Source organism: Crotalus tigris, unplaced genomic scaffold (assembly GCF_016545835.1).
Source record: "Crotalus tigris isolate CLP2741 ecotype Arizona unplaced genomic scaffold, ASM1654583v1 scf7180000023770.17145, whole genome shotgun sequence".
Classification (NCBI taxonomy): Eukaryota; Metazoa; Chordata; class Lepidosauria; order Squamata; family Viperidae; genus Crotalus; species Crotalus tigris.
In genome coordinates this window covers 1-11,293 of record NW_024100173.1, presented here as the reverse complement: position 1 = coordinate 11,293, position 11,293 = coordinate 1, and the positions used below count along the sequence as shown (strand labels likewise).

The 11,293-nt window shown below is 46.2% G+C and overlaps 1 long non-coding RNA gene across 1 annotated transcript; it reads left to right on the top strand.

The window, feature by feature from the left end:
* The first annotated feature begins 6,765 nt into the window (after nucleotides 1-6,765).
* Nucleotides 6,766-9,144, top strand: LOC120298183. The gene is made up of 2 exons (XR_005553987.1): nucleotides 6,766-6,798; nucleotides 9,022-9,144. It is a non-coding gene; the product is annotated as an uncharacterized LOC120298183 (long non-coding RNA).
* The last annotated feature ends 2,149 nt before the right edge of the window (nucleotides 9,145-11,293 follow it).

The window sequence follows — 11,293 nt, the reverse complement described above, 5'->3', positions numbered from 1 at the left end:
TCAGCCAAGTCCTTTTTAAAGGGACCAAACCAGCAAAGGTGAATAGGAGTTAAAATTAGCTTTAAAGGTAAAATTATCTCAGGAACTGACTTTCTTCTTAGGAATAAATTGAATTCTTGGGGTAATTTTAGCCAAGAATTCAAGATCTTAAAATAAAATTTTGATGGAACCTGAGCAAATCTCAGCCACGTCCTTTTTAAAGGGACCAAACCAGCAAAGGTGAATAGGAGTTAAAATTAGCTTTAAAGGTAAAATTATCTTAGGAACTGACTTTCTTCTTAGGAATAAAGTGAATTCTTGGGGTAATTTTAGCCAAGAATTCAAGTTTTTAAAATAAAATTTTGATGGAACCTGAGGTAATCTCAGCCATGTCCTTTTTAAAGGGACCAAACCAGCAAAGGTGAATAGGAGTTAAAATTAGCTTGAAAGGTAAAATTATCTCTTGAACTGACTTTCCTCTTAGGAATAAAGTGAATTCCTGGGGTAATTTTAGCCAAGAATTTAAGTTCTTAAATTCTTAAAGGTGAATAGGAGTTAAAATTAGATTTAAAGGTAAAATTATCTCAGGAATTGATTTTGCTCTCAGGAATAAAGTAATTTTTTTGGAATCTGAGGTAATTTTAATCAACGCACAAGCCCCTAAAAGTAAAATATATAATAATAATAAAGTTGGAAGGGATCTTAGAGTTCATCTAGTCCAACCCTCTGCTCAGGCAGGAAACCCTATAGTTTAACAAGTTAACAAGACAAGAAACTAGCGCAGGGGTAGGCAGCCTTGGCTCTTTTATAACTTGTGAACTTCAACTCCCAGACTTCCTGATCCAGCATGGCTCAGCTTGGAAACTTCCCTTTCCCCTCAACATGGCTGGCTCAGGAATTTTGGGAATTGAAGTCCAAGGGTCTTCAAATGTGGCCCTTTTATGACTTCTGTATTTCAATTCCCAGAATTCCTCAGCCAGCGTGCCTGGCTGAGGAATTCTGGGAGTTGAAGTCCAGGGGTCTTCAAACATGGCCGTTTTATGACTTGTGGACTTCAACTCCCAGAATTCCTCAGCCAGCGGGCCAATCCACAAGTCATAAAAGGGGTAAGTTTGAAGACCTCTGCCTTAAAAGAAGCAAAACATGTAGAAAACAGGCTAGTGGCTTAAGGGAGCAATGTTACAAGTTATTGTATCTTGCCTTCTTTGACAAGTAGGATAAAACACATAAAACCCCTTTGACTGATTGCTTTTCTAACCTCTGAACATCCATGGTCATTTGGTGATGTTGATTTTTTTTTTTTTAATTTCAATGGCATGAATCCATGTAGACGAAGAAGAAGACATCAACAGTAAGACAGATGGTTTAATTCACTCTCCAGTGTATTATGAAAGTGAGGAAGCCTGGCAGATACTGTTTGCAAAATGTTAACTACTGCAAAAATCTTTGGGTCTTGCTAAAGTTTATCTTAAGACTTGCTTTAGCAAAGTTTTTTTTTAAACATTACAAAGTATCAAGGGTAAAAAGAGCAGTCATAAGTGTGACAAACATGCCTAAAAAGTAGCAAAAAAATTTCTGACCCAAGACAATTTTAGCTATTGGCTGTAGATCTTAAAATCAGACAGATACCAGCCTCCTCCAGTACCTGAGGACTCCCTCAGTGAGACTCAAGCCGGAAGGGAATCCTTTGGGATCACCTCCCTCCCACCTTCACACCCTTGGAAATAATGCCAATACCAGCCAGACTTCTTAGAGGCAAAAGTAAACCTGGTGATGCATTTTAATATGAGAAATACCAATAAAGAAGAATATTTGTGGTTAACAGTTGAAATGAGGTGTCTTTGTTGCTCTCTGAGCTTGGCGGTTTTCTTGTAGACCAAGCATGTCCAAACTCGTGACGTCATGTGATGTCATGCAACGCATCGGGCTGGTTTTGCCCTTGCCGGCAATGAGGTGGGCGTGGCTTCCACGTGACCTGTCCGGTCCATGGGCCGGCAATTTGACACCCCTGTTGTAGTGCAGTTTGTTCCCAGTTTATGTTCTAGTGCAGTGGTGGCGAACCTATGGCACTCGGATCCCTCTCTGTGGGCACATGTGCTGTTGCCCCAGCCTTGCCTCCCCCTGCGACCCCCTCCTCTCCAGCAGCTCCCCTGAAGGAGACTCGCCCTTGAGCGTGGCCCACACGGAGCAGCGCAGCCCAGGACATGGCAGCCAGGCAGCGTAGACAAGACTCTGCCCTCACACCCCATCATGCAGCTGATGCTGCAGGGCGCGGGCAGAGGGCGTGGCTGCCATAGTGCTGCTGGGCTGCCTGGGCAATCTGCGGAGGGCCATGGAGGTGGTAAGTGGTCCTGTGGGCGGGGGGGGGTGGGGGGTGGGGGGTGGGGATGGAGGGGTGGAGCGGGGTCGGGGCAAGTTTTTGGGCACTCGGTCTCTAAAAGGTTCACCATCACTGTTCTAGTGGCTCCTTTCAGTGTTAGCGAAAATGGTCTTGGAGGTTGTTTGTTGCGCTATGTGTTGTTAGCTTCTTTGGCAGCTCCTTGATTAGGGTCTTGTTTACTTCTTGATTGTTGGTCTGGAAATTTAGCCTTGGCAATGGTTCATAGAACCAAAAAGAAAACATCAATGGCCCTTTTTAATGTTAGGTTGGCCATTGATCTGTAAAAGATGTTATAGTTTTGTAGCTTTGCAGACTGAGCAGAGGAAGTGCACTCTTCTACCAAATATTCTTCGAAAGAGACAACGTTGCTGGGCACGACTGAGGAAGAAACAAAGGAGAAAGAAGAAAAAAGAAGAAAAAAAGAGCAAGAAAATGTCTCCAGCGCAAGCCCTCTTAGTCTTCGGCTGTGATGGCACCCTCTACTCTGAGAGGTATGTTTAGTTGAGTCTTATATTCTTTAAAGCTTTAGGACAGGGGTCTCCAAACCTGGCCCTTTTATGACTTGTGGACTTCAACTCCCAGAATTCCTCAGCCAGCGTGCTGAGAGTTGAAGTCCACAAGTCATAAAAGGGCCAGGTTTGGAGACCCCTGCTTTAGGATATAGAGGGAGGTGGATGGTCTTCCAGTAATTATGCCTAGGTAAGCAAGGGTAACCCCTGTGTCTGGGGTAATAGTAACCACTGTGTATTGTGCATTCTTAGGAGTAAAACCCCAGTTCCAACTGAAGTAATGTTGACTTTCAAGGCACGAATCCAAAATGACCTGTAGACGAAGAAGAAGACATCAACAGTAAGACAGATGGTTTAATTCACTCTTCGGTGTATCATGAAATTGAGGAAGCCTGGCCAGTACTGTTTGGGCCTTGCTGAAATTTACCCTAAGGCAGTGGTGATGAACCTATGGCACGTGGGACAGAGGTGGCACTCAGAGCCCTCTCTATGGGCACGCGCGCCTTCGCCCCAGCCCCACCTCCCCCCGCGGCCTCCTCTTCTCCAGCAGACCCCCGGAGGAGAATCACCCCTGGGTGTGGCCCGTGCGCAGCAGCCCAGCCAAGGACATGGCAGCCGGGCAGTGGGGACAAGACTCCGCCCTCGCACCCTGTCGCATGCAGATGATGCTGTGGGGCGCAGGCAGAAGGCGTGGCTGCCATGGCACTGCAGGACCACCTGGGAGATCTGCGACAGGCCATGGAGGCGGTAGGTGGCCCTGCGGGATGGCAGAGCGGGATGGGGAGGCGGGCGGGCGAGAGCTGGGGCAGGGCGGCTTTTGGACACTCTAAAAGATCTAAAAGGTTCGCCATCACTGCCCTAAGGCTTGCTTTAGCAGTTTTTTAAAAAAATGGTCTTGGAGGTTCTTTGTTGTGCTATTTGTTGTTAGCGTCTTTGGCAGTTCCTTGATTAGGACATTGTTTACTTCTTGATTGCTAGTCTGATGTTAATCATAGTGTTAATCTATGCATATCTCAGTGTGGATTGCTGGTGAAGAGGTGTTGTCTTTTTTGCAAAGTGGGTACATATTGTTTCTGTCTGTCTAGTCATGGCTAATTTGTCAGAGTGACAGGCTCCTAGAAATTTATTAATGTTTTTGGACATTGCTTGGTCTACGACAGGGGTAGGCAACCTTGGCTCTTTTATGACTCGTGTACTTCAACTCCCAGAATTCCTGAGCCAGAATGGCTGGCTCAGGAATTCTGGGAGTTGAAGTCCACGAGTCATAAAAGAGCCAAGGTTGCCTATCCCTGGTCTAGGATAGTCAGTTTCCCAACTGTAACTATGGTTAGGTCTTTGAATTTATTGTGAAATTAAAGAGTTTTCATTATATATTCTGGCTGCTACCTGGTATTATGAGTGATATTTGATTTCACACCTTTCTTCCCTAGCATAATTTTAGCCCTGGTGATGGTTCTTAGAACCAGAAAGGAAACCTCAGCGGCCCATTTAAATGATCAGTGTGGCCGGTGATTAATAATAGATTTTATAGATTTGTGCCTGGCATAATTCTAGCCAATGGTGATGGTTCTTAGAACCAGAAAGAAAACCTCAATGGCCCTTCTTAATGATAGGTGTGGCTGTTGATCTATAATAGATTTTATAGTTTTCTGGCTGGCATTATTTTAGCCATGACGATGGTTCTTAGAACCAGAAAGGAAACCTCAATGGCCCCTTTCTAATGCTAGGTGTGGCCGTTGATCTATAAAAGATTTTATAGTTTCCTAGCTTTGCAGATTGAGCGGAGGAACAAGTTGCGCTCTTCTGCCAAATGTTCCTCGAAAGAGACGACGCATGCTGGGCATGGCAGAGGAAGAAACCAAAGAGAAAGAAGAAGAAAGAAAGTAGAACCAAGATAGCAAGAAAATGTCTCCAGCTCAAGCCTTTGGCTGTGATGGCACCTCCTACACTGTGAGGTAAGTTTAGTTGAGTCTTATATTCTTCAAAGTCTCAGGGTATGGAGGGAGGCGGATGATCCGTTATGCCAGGGGTCCCCAACCCCTGGTCGGTGGACCATCACTGGTCCGCAGCATGCCAGCAAGTGGGCCACACAAATAAGCAAAGCTCCATCCTCAAGAGTCAGGCAGTATTCAAAACCACACCCCCTCTGGTCCACAGAAAACCTTTCTCCACGGCACCGGTCCTTGGTGCCCAAAAGGTTGGGAACCTCTGCATTATGCCTAGATAAGGACTGGTAACACCTGCATCTGAGCTAATAGTAACCATTGTGTATTGTGCATTCTTAGGAGTAAAACTCCAGGGGCAGCTGATGTAACATTGATATTTTTTTTTAATCTCAAAGGCGTCTACTATACCATCTTAGAAAACAGAAGACACAGTTGTCAGCCTGCAGTGTTGATGGTGAAAATGGAGAAAGAAGGACTGGAATAAAAGAATGAATATGGTCTCCATCAAGAATGCTACTTCACCAACTCAATCACAACTGAGCTGTAGATAATAAAGTTTTAAATGTTTGTTGCCAGGCATAAATTTAGCCATGGCGATGGTTCTTAGAACTGGGGGGGGGAACTCTCAATGGCCCCTTTTAAAGCTAGGCATGGCTGTTGATAGATTATAAACTTTATGGTTTTCTTGCCTGGCATAATTTTAGCCATGGTAATGGTTTTCAGAACCTGAAATAAAACCTCAACAGTCCTTTTCTAATGAGCAAGTGCACTCTTGCTGACAAATGTTCCTCAAAAGAGACAACCCTTGCTGTGCACAGCAGAGGAAGAAACAAAAGCGAAGAAAGAAAAAAGAAGACCAAGACAGCAAGAAAATGTCTCCAGCTCAAGCCCTATTAGCCTTTGGCTGTGATGGAGCCTCCTACACTGTGTGGTAAGTTTAGTGGAGTCTTGTATTCTTCAAAGACTTAGGATATGGAGGGAGGTGGGTGGTCTTCCACTACTTGTTGATCTATTATGCCAGGGGTCCTCAACCCTCAGTCTGTGGACCAGCACTGGACCGCACCCTGCCACCAAGCAGGCCACACAAACAAGCAAACTCCATCCTCAGGATGCAGGTATTCAAAACCATACCCCCTCTGGTCCGCGGAAACCCTTTAGCCATGGCACCATTCCCTGGTGCCCAAATGGTTGGGAACCTCTGCATTATGCCTTGATAAGGAAAGGTAACACTTGCACTTGAGGTAATAGTAACCACTGTACTTTGTGCATTCTTCGGAGTAAAACTCCAGGGGCAGCTGAAGTAATACTATTTTTTTTAACTCAAAGACTTCTGCTACACCCTTTTAGAAGACAAAAGATGAAAATGGAGGAAGAAGGAATGGAACGCAAGAATGAATATCAAGAATGCTACTTCACCACATAAATCAAAACTGAACTGTAGATAATAGATTTAATACTTTTCTTGCCAGCTGTAAATTTAGCCACGGCAATGGTTTTTAGAACCAGAAAGGAAACTTCCCCAACAGCCCTTTTAAATGCTAGACACAGCTGTTGATTGATTATAGATTTTACAGTTTTCTGCCTGGCGTAATTCTAGCCACGGTGATGGTTCTTAGAACCAGAAAGGAAATTACAACGGCCTTTTTAAATGACCAGTGTGGCTGTTGATTGATTATAGATTTTATAGTTTTCTGCCTGGCATAATTCTGGCCATGGCGATGATTCTTAGAACCAGAAAGAAAGCCTCAACGGCCCTTTTTAATACTAGGTGTGGCCGTTGATCTATAAAAGATTTTATAGCTTTAGAGTCCCTGAGATTGAGGGGAGGAACATTTGCACGCCTGTTGCCAAATGTTCCTCAGAAGAGACACAGAGGAAGAAACAAAGGCGAAGAAAGAAAAAAGAAGAACCAAGACAGCAAGAAAATGTCTGCAGCTCAAGCCCTATTAGCCTTTGGCTGTGATGGCGCCTCCTACGCTGTGAGGTAAGTTGTATTCTTCAGAGTCGTAGGATATGGAGTGAAGTGGATGGTCCATTCTTCCTAGGAAATTGATGGTCCATTCTTCCTAGGTAAGTAGGGGGTAACAATTGCTTCTGAGGTAATAGTAACCACAGTGTATTGTGCAGTCATAGGAGTAAAACGCCAGTGGCAGCTGAAGTAATGCTGATTTTTTTTTTGTCTCAAAGGCATGTACTACAGCATCTTAGAGGACAGAAGACTCAGCGTCGATGGTAAAAGTACAAGAAGAAGGAATGGAAATTAAGAAGAATAGAATGTTTTAGATAATAGATTTTATATCGTTCTTGCCTGGCATAAATTAAGCCCTGGCAATGGTTATTAGAACCAGAAAGGAAACCTCCCCAACAGCCCTTTTAAATGCTAGGCATGGCTGTTGATCGATAACAGATTTTATAGTTTTCTGCCTGGCGTAATTTTAGCCATGGTGATGGTTCTTAGAACCAGAAAGGAAATTACAATGGCCTTTTTAAATGACCAGTGTGACTGTTGACTGATTATAGATTTTATAGTTTTCTGCCTGGCATAATTCTGGCCATGGCGATGGTTCTTAGAACCAAAAGAAAACCTCAATGGCCCTTTTTAATGCTAGGTGTGGCTGTTGATCAATTATAGATTTTATACCTTTCTTGCCTGGCATAATTCTGGCCATGACGATTGTTCTTAGAACCAGAAAGAAAGCCTCAACGGCCCTTTTTAATGCTAAGCGTGGCCGTTGATCTATAAAAGATTTTGTAGCTTTAGAGTCCCTGAGATCGAGGGGAGGAACATTTGCACGCCTGTTGCCAAATGGTCCTCAGAAGAGACACGGAGGAAGAAACAAAGCCGAAGAAAGAAAAAAGAAGAACCAAGACAGCAAGAAAATGTCTCCAGTTCAAGCCCTATTAGCCTTTGGCTGTGATGGCGCATCCTACGCTGTGAGGTAAGTTGTATTCTTCAAAGTTTTATGATATGGAGGGAGGTCAATGGTCCCCCCAAAAAAAAATTGATGGTCCATTCTTCCTAGGTAAGAAGGGGTAACACCTGCATCTGAGGTAATAGTAACCACAGTGTATTGTGCCTTCTTAGGTGTAAAACCTCAGTGGCAGCTGAAGTAACGTTGATTTTTTTTTTATTTCAAAGGCATGTACTACAGCATCTTAGAAGACAGAAGACTCAGCTTTGATGGTAAAAGTACAAGAAGAAGGAATGGAAATCAAGAATGAATACGATCGTGTAGATAGTTGATTTTATATCTTTCTTGCCTGGCATAAATTAAGCCCTGGCAACGGTTCTTAGAACCAGAAAGAAAGTTTAAATGGACCTTTTAATTCTAGGTGTGGCCATTGATTGATAATAGATTTTATAGTTTTCTGCCTGGTGTAAATTTAGCCATGGCTATGGTTCTTAGAACCAGAAAGAAAACCTCTCAGTGGCCCATTTAAATGACCAACGTGGCAAGTGATTAATCATAGATTTTATAGTTTTCTGCCTGGCGTAATTTTAGCCATGGCGATCGATCTTAGAATCAGAAAAAAAGTTTCAATGGACCTTTTTAATTCTAAGTGTGGCCATTGATGGATAATAGATTTTATACCTTTCTTGCCTGGCATAATTCTAGCCATGGCGATGGTTATTAGAACCAAAAGAAAACCTCAATGGCCCTTTTTAATGCTAGGTGTGGCTGTTGATCCATTATAGATTTTATACCTTTCTTGCCTGGCATAATTCTGGCCATGGCGATGGTTCTTAGAACCAGAAAGAAAGCCTCCACGGCCCTTTTTAATGCTAAGTGTGGCCGTTGATCTATAAAAGATTTTGTAGCTTTAGAGTCCCTGAGATCGAGGGGAGGAACATTTGCACGCCTGTTGCCAAATGTTCCTCAGAAGAGACACGGAGGAAGAAACAAAGGCGAAGAAAGAAAAAAGAAGAACCAAGACAGCAAGAAAATGTATCCAGTTCAAGCCCTATTAGCCTTTGGCTGTGATGGCGCCTCCTACGCTGTGAGGTAAGTTGTATTCTTCAAAGTTTTATGATATGGAGGGAGGTCAATGTTCCCCCCCCAAAAAAAAATTGATGGTCCATTCTTCCTAGGTAAGTAGGGGTAACACCTGCCTCTGAGGTAATAGTAACCACAGTGTATTGTGCCTTCTTAGGTGTAAAACCTCAGTGGCAGCTGAAGTAATGTTGATTTTTTTTTTTATCTCAAAGGCATGTACTCTACACCATCCTAGAAGACAGAAGACTCACTTGTCAGCCTGCAGTGTTGATGGTGAAAAAGGAGGAAGAAGGAATGGAACGCAAGAATGAACATGATCTCCACCAAGAATGCTATTTCACCAATTATGTCAAAACTGACCTTTAGAACAATCGCTGAAAATGTAAGCCACTTTCATGATCACACCACACTACACATTTTAATCCTATCTGTGACCATTGCTACATAATAGGGATTCTCGTTTTCTTGACTGTTGTATTTTTAGCCCATTCTAGGTGTGTTCCATGATGTACATAAGATTCCATACTTTTCTTGCCTCCTTACTGTTAGGCCTGGTAATGGTTCTTAAAACCCAAAAGAAAATGTCTATGGCCCTTTCTATTGCTCGGCTTGGTCACTGATTATTAAAACAGTAATTAGTATTCTGGCCTAGTGTAATGTTAGCCACAGCTGTACTTCTTAGAACTTGAGAAGGGCCACACAAGCATTCCACATGCCAATCCATCCTGTAAATAGTGATGATTCATTTTTAGAGGTCTTTCAGTCCCTGAGCTGGTGTGACACTTACACCGAATGGATGTGGATAATTATCGGCTCCCAGACTCACTCAGTCCATGAGCAGATACTTTCTGAGACTCACACCAGAAGTCTCTCTCTTTCAGTCCCCGAGTGAGCAGCGAGGGCGAATCACACTGGAGGCGTCAACAGCCCTCGGCTGGAAGTCTCTCCCGGTCCCTGAGGCTCCCCAACTGAGTCTCAAACTGGAAGGGAATCCTTGTGGATCGCTTCCCTCACTGGTCAATGATGATCATGATCATTGCAGTCCATGAAACCAGAGAGACAAAAGAGATGCACTATTCCTGATTCCATCTGCACAGCCCCCCATGTTTAGGCATGGACCCTTGGTCACGCCTCCTTCGCCCCCTGCCACTCGCCTCAGCCCATTTACAGCCAGCTTTCCTCCTCCATTGCCCTCCCGCAGCCATTCTCCACGGCCAGTGGACCCTTGGCCCTCTGCCCGTCGCCCTTCGGCCTGGACAATTCACCCAGACACCCTTTGTCCCGGGCCTTGGGCTATATGGGACAAATAGCCCCCAGCCATGGTGCTGCGGGGGCAGCATGCGATGAACAACCCCAGGGGCTGGGGAGGGCAGCTGTGATGCAAGATTTTTTTTAAAAAGTGCTCTGCTCTGCATGTTTTGGGGCCTTGCAGCTCTGACCCCAGACTCGGAAGGAGGGGGACTGGCAGCAGAAGTAGCAAGCACCGGGGCCACTTGGGGGAGCAGTCAGACAAGAGTGTGTTGGGGAACGAGGGAGGGAGGGAGGGGCACCTCAAGGGGACTTCACAAAGACAGCTTGACTCGCAACTCAAACGAAAGAGAGGAGGAGGAGAAAGGCCGGAGCAGCTTCTGCCACAGCCAGGGAGGCGGGTTAGGGGGGCACACAGGCAAACAGAGGGCTGGTGTGCTGCTGGAACTGGAGCGTCATGGGAGGGAAGCGTGGGCTAATGGGACTGCTTGCGCCTTGGGAGGGAAGGGAGGGCAACTGGCAAGGACTGGGGATGATGGGACTGCGTGCGCCGTCGGGGGAGGGAAGGGAGGGCAAATGGCAAGGGCTGGGGCTGATGGGACTGCGTGCGCCGTCGTGGGAGGGAAGGGAGGGCAAATGGGAAGGGCTGGGGCTGATGGGACTGCGTGCGCCGTCGTGGGAGGGAAGGGAGGGCCAATGGGAAGGGCTGGGGCTGATGGGACTGCGTGCGCCGTCGTGGGAGGGAAGGGAGGGCAAATGGGAAGGGCTGGGGCTGATGGGACTGCGTGCGCCGTCGTGGGAGGGAAGGGAGGGCAAATGTCAAGGGCTGGGGCTGATGGGACTGCGTGCGCCGTCGTGGGAGGGAAGGGAGGGCAAATGGCAAGGGCTGGGGCTGATGGGACTGCGTGCGCCGTCGTGGGAGGGGAGGGCAAATGGGAAGGGCTGGGGCTGATGGGACTGCGTGCGCCGTCGTGGGAGGGAAGGGAGGGCAAATGGGAAGGGCTGGGGATGATGGGACTGCGTGCGCCGTCGTGGGAGGGAAGGGAGGGCAAATGGCAAGGGCTGGGGCTGATGGGACTGCGTGCGCCGTCGTGGGAGGGAAGGGAGGGCAAATGGGAAGGGCTGGGGCTGATGGGACTGCGTGCGCCGTCGTGGGAGGGAAGGGAGGGCCAATGGGAAGGGCTGGGGCTGATGGGACTGCGTGCGCCGTCGTGGGAGGGAAGGGAGGGCAAATGG